Source organism: Canis aureus, chromosome 3 (assembly GCF_053574225.1).
Source record: "Canis aureus isolate CA01 chromosome 3, VMU_Caureus_v.1.0, whole genome shotgun sequence".
Classification (NCBI taxonomy): domain Eukaryota; kingdom Metazoa; phylum Chordata; class Mammalia; order Carnivora; family Canidae; genus Canis; species Canis aureus.
This window is the reverse complement of record NC_135613.1, coordinates 26,395,510-26,402,660: the sequence shown is the minus strand read 5'-3', so window position 1 is coordinate 26,402,660 and position 7,151 is coordinate 26,395,510. Positions and strand designations below refer to the sequence as shown.

Below are 7,151 nucleotides of genomic sequence, written 5' to 3'. Positions count from 1 at the left end.
AACTTTAAGCTGCTGGGAATTTCAGATGAGGCAAGCGAGGCCTTGCTCCCGAGGTTATTGAAACACACCCCACCGTCCCCAGAGGTTTTAAAAATTATTATTAGTAAGCCCCCTCCCCCGGCCGGCCGCGGCCCCGCGGGTGTTGCACCCCGGCCTCTCGCCCGGTGGAGGCTGCCCGGCGTTTCCCAAAGACGCCTCCGGAGGGACGCACGCTCCGGTGCCTCCCCGCGCGCCGCAGCGGCCGAGGGGGGGGCGGGGGGCGGCCGAGGGGGCGCCCGGCACGGGATGCCCCGCCGCCCCCCCGCAGCGCACAGCGCACAGCGCGGCGGAGCGGGAGCGGGAGCGGGAGCGGGAGCCGGAGCCGGGCCGAGGGGCGGGGCGGGGCGGGCGGGGCGGCGGGGCGGGGCGGGCGGGGCTCCCGGGGCGCCGGCCCCGCCCCCAGCGCGCTCCCCGCGCAGCACTTTAAAGCCTTCGCCTGCTTTTTCTTCTTCGCACAGAAGTCGCGCTCGGGCTCCCCGCGCGCTCGCAGCCGGAACGAGGCTCCAGGCGCTGGCGCCGGGGCCGCGGGAGGAGACGAGTTCGCTCCTCTCCCCGCGGCGGGCGGGCGCGGCCTCCTCGGCCCCAAGAGCGGCGGCGGCGGCGGCGGCGGCCTCCCAGGCGCGGTAGGCAGCGGGCACGGGCGGGGCGCGGGGTGGGGTCCGCGCGGGGTGGGCGCGGGGACCGTGGCCCTCGGGGAGCGGCTGGCGGGCGCGGGGCTGCGCGCTGGGGCCCTGGTGGGTGAGGGGCCGCGGGGAACCCCTCCCTCCCGCAGGTCCCGGGCGCGGGGGCCGGGCGCCGCCCAGCGCGGGTGCGGGCGCGGGTGCGGGCGCGGGTCGCGGCGTCCAGGGGTCCCACCGGCGGGGCCAGGCGGGGCGGGGGTCCTGGCGGCGCGGACACCGTGGCGCCGGGGGTGGAAGCTCGGCTGCCTGCAGACGCGGGGAGGGACCCCCGCCGATTCCCAGGTGCCCGGGCGCCGGGGCCCCAGTTCCCGCGACGGTCCCCGGGCCGAGGCGGGGGCGCCGACCTGCCCCTCCCACCCGGGGGCAGCGCGACCCCGCTCGGCGAACTTAGTTTCGCTTTTCCCGCCAGTCGGGTCCCGGATCTTCGGCGCGGCCCTCCGGGCCCCCTCGGGGCTCCCCCGCCCTGGCGGCTGCGCCTCCCCCAGGGAGCCCGCCGGGCGACACCCCGGGCGGCGCCTCCCTCCCCGCCGTCCCGGAGCCGCCGCAGCCTCTCCCGGCACCAAGGGGGGAGCCGAGTGTTGTGTCAGCAGATCGATTAAAACAGAAAAAAAACAACAACAAAAAAAAACAACCCAGAGCAGCCTGGGTCTGTCGGTGGCACGGCCCGGTTGTGTGGGGACTTGGTGATTGTCCTGTCTGGGTTCAGGGCAAAGGCTCCTGGAATGCTTCCTGGCCCCAGGCGCGGTGGCTTCCCCTGATGGGAGACTGCAAGTGTGTGTGTGAGTGTGTGTGTGTCTGAGCACGTCAGGGTGGTGTGTACGAGTGTGTCTGGGAGATTAAGTGTGCGTGAGTGTGTGTGTGTGTCTGCAGTGTGTGTTTCTGTGTCTTTGTGTATCTGTGGACATCAGTAAGTGTGCGCCTGGGGCGAGTGTGGTGAGTGCATCTGTTTGGGGTGAGTGTGTGTCTCTATGAGTGTGCGTGTACGTGCGTGTGTGTGTGTGTGTGTGTGTGTGTGTGCCATCTATGGTAACCTGGCAGTGGGGCTGCTGGTTACCGAGAGCTGCTTGGCCTGACTATTCCTTGCTTGGTTTTTTTTCTCAAAAGTGGGCTGTGCGGACCGGTCGCCCTGCCCGTGCCAGCTGAAGCGGACACAGCCTTCCTTCTCCTTCTCTCTCTTTTTCTCTGAAAATGAACCCGAGGGTTTGAGGGTGAGTTGGCAGGGGCTGCTTCCTGAGTGAGTAATATTTAATTAAACTCTCTAGCCGGTAGCATCAGAAACTGGTCATGAGCTGAGTTTTAACAGGTGGTGATGGTAAAAACGCCATCCCTGGTGACTACAGTTTGGTGTCCTTGGCAAAATTCTCTCCTGGGATAGGGCAGCTGGGGAGGGGGCCCCAGAACTGCACCCCTGGTGTTGGGAGGACAGCAAACAAGGAAGGCAGTGGGGGCTTCTCTTCCCTTCTCTGCCCCATCCCTTTCTGCTACTCCCCCTCTAGGTGGTGGAAAGTGCTAGATTAAGCATGCAGGGCAGAGACAGGCTTCCCTTTGCTGAGGAATCACGGAGCTAGGGAAGCCCTATCTTACTCACAGGGCATCTGTGTAGGCCAACCTTTCCCTTCCCGGCAGAGGCCCGGGGAGGGGGGCTGACTTACAGAGGCTGTCCGTAGCCCTGGCTGTTGCTGAGTGTTATAGCCTCTGGTGCTGAGGTCATGGGCCGGGCCCCTCACACCTCCCCAGCTGTAAGGTGATGGACAAGATTAGATCATTTTAAGCACTTCTTGTTTTCTTACTCCTTTTTCTTCTGCAGAGAGTGCTTTACCCAGGGCGGTGGGGGGGGTGGCGGAGATTGCCAGTGGGGAGGTGTAGAGTGGCCTAATGCAGAAACTTTACGAATCCTTTTCTTTCCCAGCCTGGCTACATCAGGGAAGCAGTGGCACGTGGACCACAATGGTTCTGACAGTCACGGGGCAAGCAGGGGCAGACCTGATTTCAGGGAGGTCGGGGCTATGGGGTGATCGTGGGTTCTAGGGGTCACACTGCTCTTAGGAAGGAGTGGTCCTGCCAGGGGCCCTGGGTGATGTCACTTTGTTGCTGGGTGAGGCTACATTCCTTGCGCTGCTCCAACAAGGCTAAAACCACCCTTCAGTGGGCTCCTGGGGCTGCCTCCTAAAACTCTGTGGGTCCCCCAGGCATTCAGTGTAGGTATTTAATTTCTCCTCTGAAGCCTGGGAACAGAACGGGGGTCTAGCTGGTGGAGGCCAGTGCTGACCCTGTTCACTAGGAACAATGGAGACTGCGCTCCCCTGCCTGGGCCTGGTCCCTTGGACCTTTCCTTTCCTTGGGTGAGCAGAGACTTGCCTACTGCTGTGTTTTCACACTTAGGAAAACCTCTGACTCTACAGCTTGAGGGTTTTGTCCAGGAATTTCACACCAGTTCTTTTCAAGAAATAGGTTGTGGCTCTTGTGCATAATCAGTTTATTTTTTGGTTTCTGAAAAGTTTGAGAACGAGGATCTTTATTGGGCAAAAGCACAGGGCAGGCGTAGGTGTGCCTCTGCCAGCCTAAGGATACAATACCCTGCCCCTCCCTCACAAGCCTGACTGATGAACCCAGACTTTTATTTTAGACTTCCAAAATAGTGCTTTTTTTTTTTTTTCCCAGTCACCTGATAGAGTGAGTCCCTCCTAATCTAAAAAGTCCAGCTCACAGCCAGGTGCCAGGCATGTGCTGCATGCTTTACAGGCATGATGTTGTTTGATGATGACGGTGGTAGTGGTAGTGAGAGTAGGAAATGGTTTTATAGCACCTGCTAGTACCAGGCTCTCATCTGAGTCCTTGACACACTAACCCTTGTACTTTTCTTAAGAACCCTGAGGCAGTGAGCTGGTTCTCCTACCATCCACCTCCTCCTGAGGTTGGAATGGCTGGCCATATGATCCAGCCGTAGTCTTGCTGCTACCAGGAGCAGAACAAAACTCTAACCCTATTTTTGGTGCCTAAGCTCTTTTTTTTTTTTTAAGATTTTATTTATTTATTCATGAGAGGCAGAGAGAGAAGTAGGCTCCCTGCGGGGAGCCCGATGCAGGACTTGATCCCAGGACCCTGGGATCATGACCTGACCCGGAGGCAGACAGTCAACCTCTGAGCTACTCAGGTGCCCCTTATTTTTTTAATGAAAAAATTTTTATTATTATGGAAAATTTCAAATATATACCAAAGTTGGGAGAAGGGTGTAGGATCCCCTTACCAGCTTCAAGTGTCAACACCTACATGCACACCCATGCTCACATACATCTGTACACACCCACACAGGTGTACACATACACACGCACACACTCATGCTGGACCATTCTGATACCAGTCTCGGATGTGGTGTCAGGTCTCCTGTAAGTCCTTGCTAAGCATTTAAGTGAAATCTCAAGTCTCAAAGAAATAGACTGACCCCACTGTGGGCAGGTTGAGGTAAGCACACTCTTCCTGACTTGGACTTAAGGGTCCTTCCTGGCTGCAGCAAGAGGAGGATGGCTCATTGGGAGATCTGTCTTGGTGTGGCCACCACCTCCCTCCCAGAGTCTTTGGGAAGCTTCTGGCTTGTCTTGTGTTTTAAGAGTCCTGTTCATTGCTTAACATTGCAAATAAATGAGTCCGCTGGTCATGGGACAAACCACGTCAACCACAGGCCTCGGCTCCCCATGGGCCTCCCTTGGCGATGCGGAGGAGAACCTGAAAGGCACAACCCTGCTTTGCTCCCCATTGAGGCTGGGCCTCGTGTAGGCATGGGCTTCGAGATGGGCCTGGGCGGCAGAGGATGTGGAAGTGGTTTGTCAACAAGCATGGCACCTGACCCAAGCTTCAACCCAAGCTTAACCGTCTCGATTGAACACACCACTGTGCGGGTAACATATGCAGGAGCGTGGGGGCACCTGCCACCCTTGGGGTGTCTCTGGGAAAATGAGGGACACAGTGGGTGATTTGGGCCTAAGACTAAGGCCGTGTGGGATGTAAATGCCACAGGGGGCAGGAATCCAGGATCTGCCTGGTGACAGGGTCTTGACAGCTGCCCCCACTGTGAACAGCCCTTGCCAGACAGGCTGCTTGTGGCCACGCAAATGCTGTCTCCGCTTTGGGGCCTGTGATGATTAAAAATGTTTCCTTGTGTCATGCTGCATCTGTTTCCATCTGCTTGAGACAGAGGCTGGCGGCATTTTCAAGGTGGAATCCTCAGGTTAGGTAACTATTTGGACACAAGGTATGAAGAAGTATGAAGAACTACAAATGTCTGTGAGCCTCCTGGCTAGTTTGAGGGTCAGAGTGGATGGCGACCCGATAGAGAAGGCTAGGGGCTAGGGGCATGGGGGTGCCTTAAGCCTCTCCTAGGTAGAAGTGGTCTGTGGATGTGTCCAGATGGCAGCTAGGCCTGGAGCTCTAGAGAGAGGCCTGGCTGGAGACAGAAACTCTGGAACCTTCCTTTCAAGGGGGTTTGCAGAAGAGCATCTGGCATGAGATGAGGCATGCCTGGGAATAGAACCCTTGCTCTGGCATTTTCATCTAGCACTGGGGGAGAGACCCTTGTACCAGCATCCTCAGGCCCTAGTGTACCTGCTTGGGCCTGTGTGTGTTCTGGACGGTCCACCTCTGACAGTGAGGGTTGGGCGTAGGGTCTCCACAGTGGGTGCCAGGCTGCCCAGGAGCCAGGTGGGAAGGCCTCCCTCGGTTTGGAGGTTTCTAACTTATCTCTTGTTTTATCGTAATATGTACATAACATCAAATTTCCTGTCTCAGCCACCCCTAAGTGTGCAGTGGTGCGGCATCAAGCACATTCACGCTACTGGGCAGCTGCCTCTATGTCCATCTCCCAGACTCTTTTTTCCAGCCTGCAAAACTCAAAGTCTGTCTGCATTAGATGCCAACTCCCCATTCTCTCTTCCCAGCCCCTGGCACTCTCCATTCTAGTCTGACTCCTCTACATCCCTCAGGTGGGTGGAATCCTATGCACTATCCTTCTGTGACTGGCTTATCTCACCCCATATGTTGTCCTCAGGTTCCTCTGTGGTGTAGCCTGTGTCAGAATGTCCTTCCATTTAAAAAAAAAATTATCTTATTTTGTATAGATTTGTATTTATTTATTCATGAGAGGCACAGAGAGAGAGAGGCAGATACATAGGCATAGGGAGAAGCAGGCTCCATGCAGGGAGCCTGATGCAGGACTCGATCCCAGGACCTTGGGATCACAACCTGAGCCAAAGGCAGATGCTCAAGCACTGAACCACCCAGGCGTCCCTGAATGTCCTTCCTTTTTAAAGCTGAATAATACTCCCTTGTATGGATCTACCACATTTTGCTTATCCATTCATCCATGGATGGACTCTTAGTCTCCTTTTATTGCACTCCCTGAAAGCACAGCTCCAGGGAGGGGCCTCGTCATGGGCCTTTGGGGTGCTGGGGGGGGAGGTGCGGGGAAGGAGGGCACTGATGCTGGGCTGCTTGGGCCCCCTCTCTGCCCTGATGCGACTGGCCCAGCCCCACAGGCTGCTGCCCCCTCCAGCTGCTCGGACATAAGATGAGGCTGCCTGTGGGAGCTCGCAGGGCCCAGGGAGCCTGGGTCATGGGGTGGAGGGAGTCCCAGGGCTCTGGCTCCCCTTGGTCCCTGAGCCCCCAGAGCTGCCCTCAGGCTAAGAGGAGCAGCTCTTCCAGACACTGCTGCCAGCCTGCCTCCCACTCCCAGGTCAATGCCTCTGGTCTCCACTTCCTTGCTTCCTTGGCACTTCTGGGTCTTTCCAGGAGCTCCTGGATGGCACTGGCCCAACTGCCAATAATCACTGAACCTGCTGCCTTGATGCTGTTGCCCTTCCTTCCTGCTTAGGGAATTCTCTGCACCAGCCTCCGTTGGGGGGGAGGCGTCCTTCCCTCCCAGCATCCTCCCTCCCCCCCACCTCCTAATGTCCCTCACAGTCTCAATCCCCTGCATCTATGTCTCGCTGACTGCCCCCCCCCCCCCCCGCCGCCGCCCATGTTCCGTGCAGTCCAGCACTTTTCTACCTGGATGTTCTGCAAGCCCGTCTCGCTTAGGTTTTAAACCCTGACTCCCACGTGCCTCCCTCCTCCCGGGCCCGGTGGCTCACATGGTGCTCCTGCGGCAGCTCTGCCTCCACCTTCCACCCAGAAACCCAAGCCAGACACACACTCACCCCCTCGAGGAACCACGGGGAAGCTGGCAGTCATCCTGCTGGACTGGGCTGGGGAGCGGGCAGGGCCAGGCCTTGTGGGTGTCGCTCATCCCTCCGCCCTCAGTGCTCAGCACACATAGTAGGCTCCTACTGGATACCCACAAGACGGCTGGATGTGGGCAGGGCCGGTAGTTCAGTGCTTCTGAGCGGGCTTGGAGAGACCTGAATCTGGGCTCTGGGAAGGTGCCAGGCCCTGGTTGCTGGA

General features: G+C 58.4%; 1 protein-coding gene across 2 annotated transcripts in view; it reads left to right on the top strand.

The window, feature by feature from the left end:
• The first annotated feature begins 501 nt into the window (after positions 1–501).
• Positions 502–7,151, top strand: part of SPSB1 (splA/ryanodine receptor domain and SOCS box containing 1) — a 69,409-nt gene continuing 62,759 nt past the window's right edge. Inside the window, exon 1 of one of the 2 annotated variants that reach the window (XM_077891308.1) lies at positions 502–662. The gene's annotated coding sequence lies outside the window, so the exon portion shown is untranslated. Of the gene's footprint in view, positions 663–1,823; positions 1,928–7,151 lie in introns of those variants that run through there. The other variant, XM_077891306.1, reaches the window with a different exon arrangement.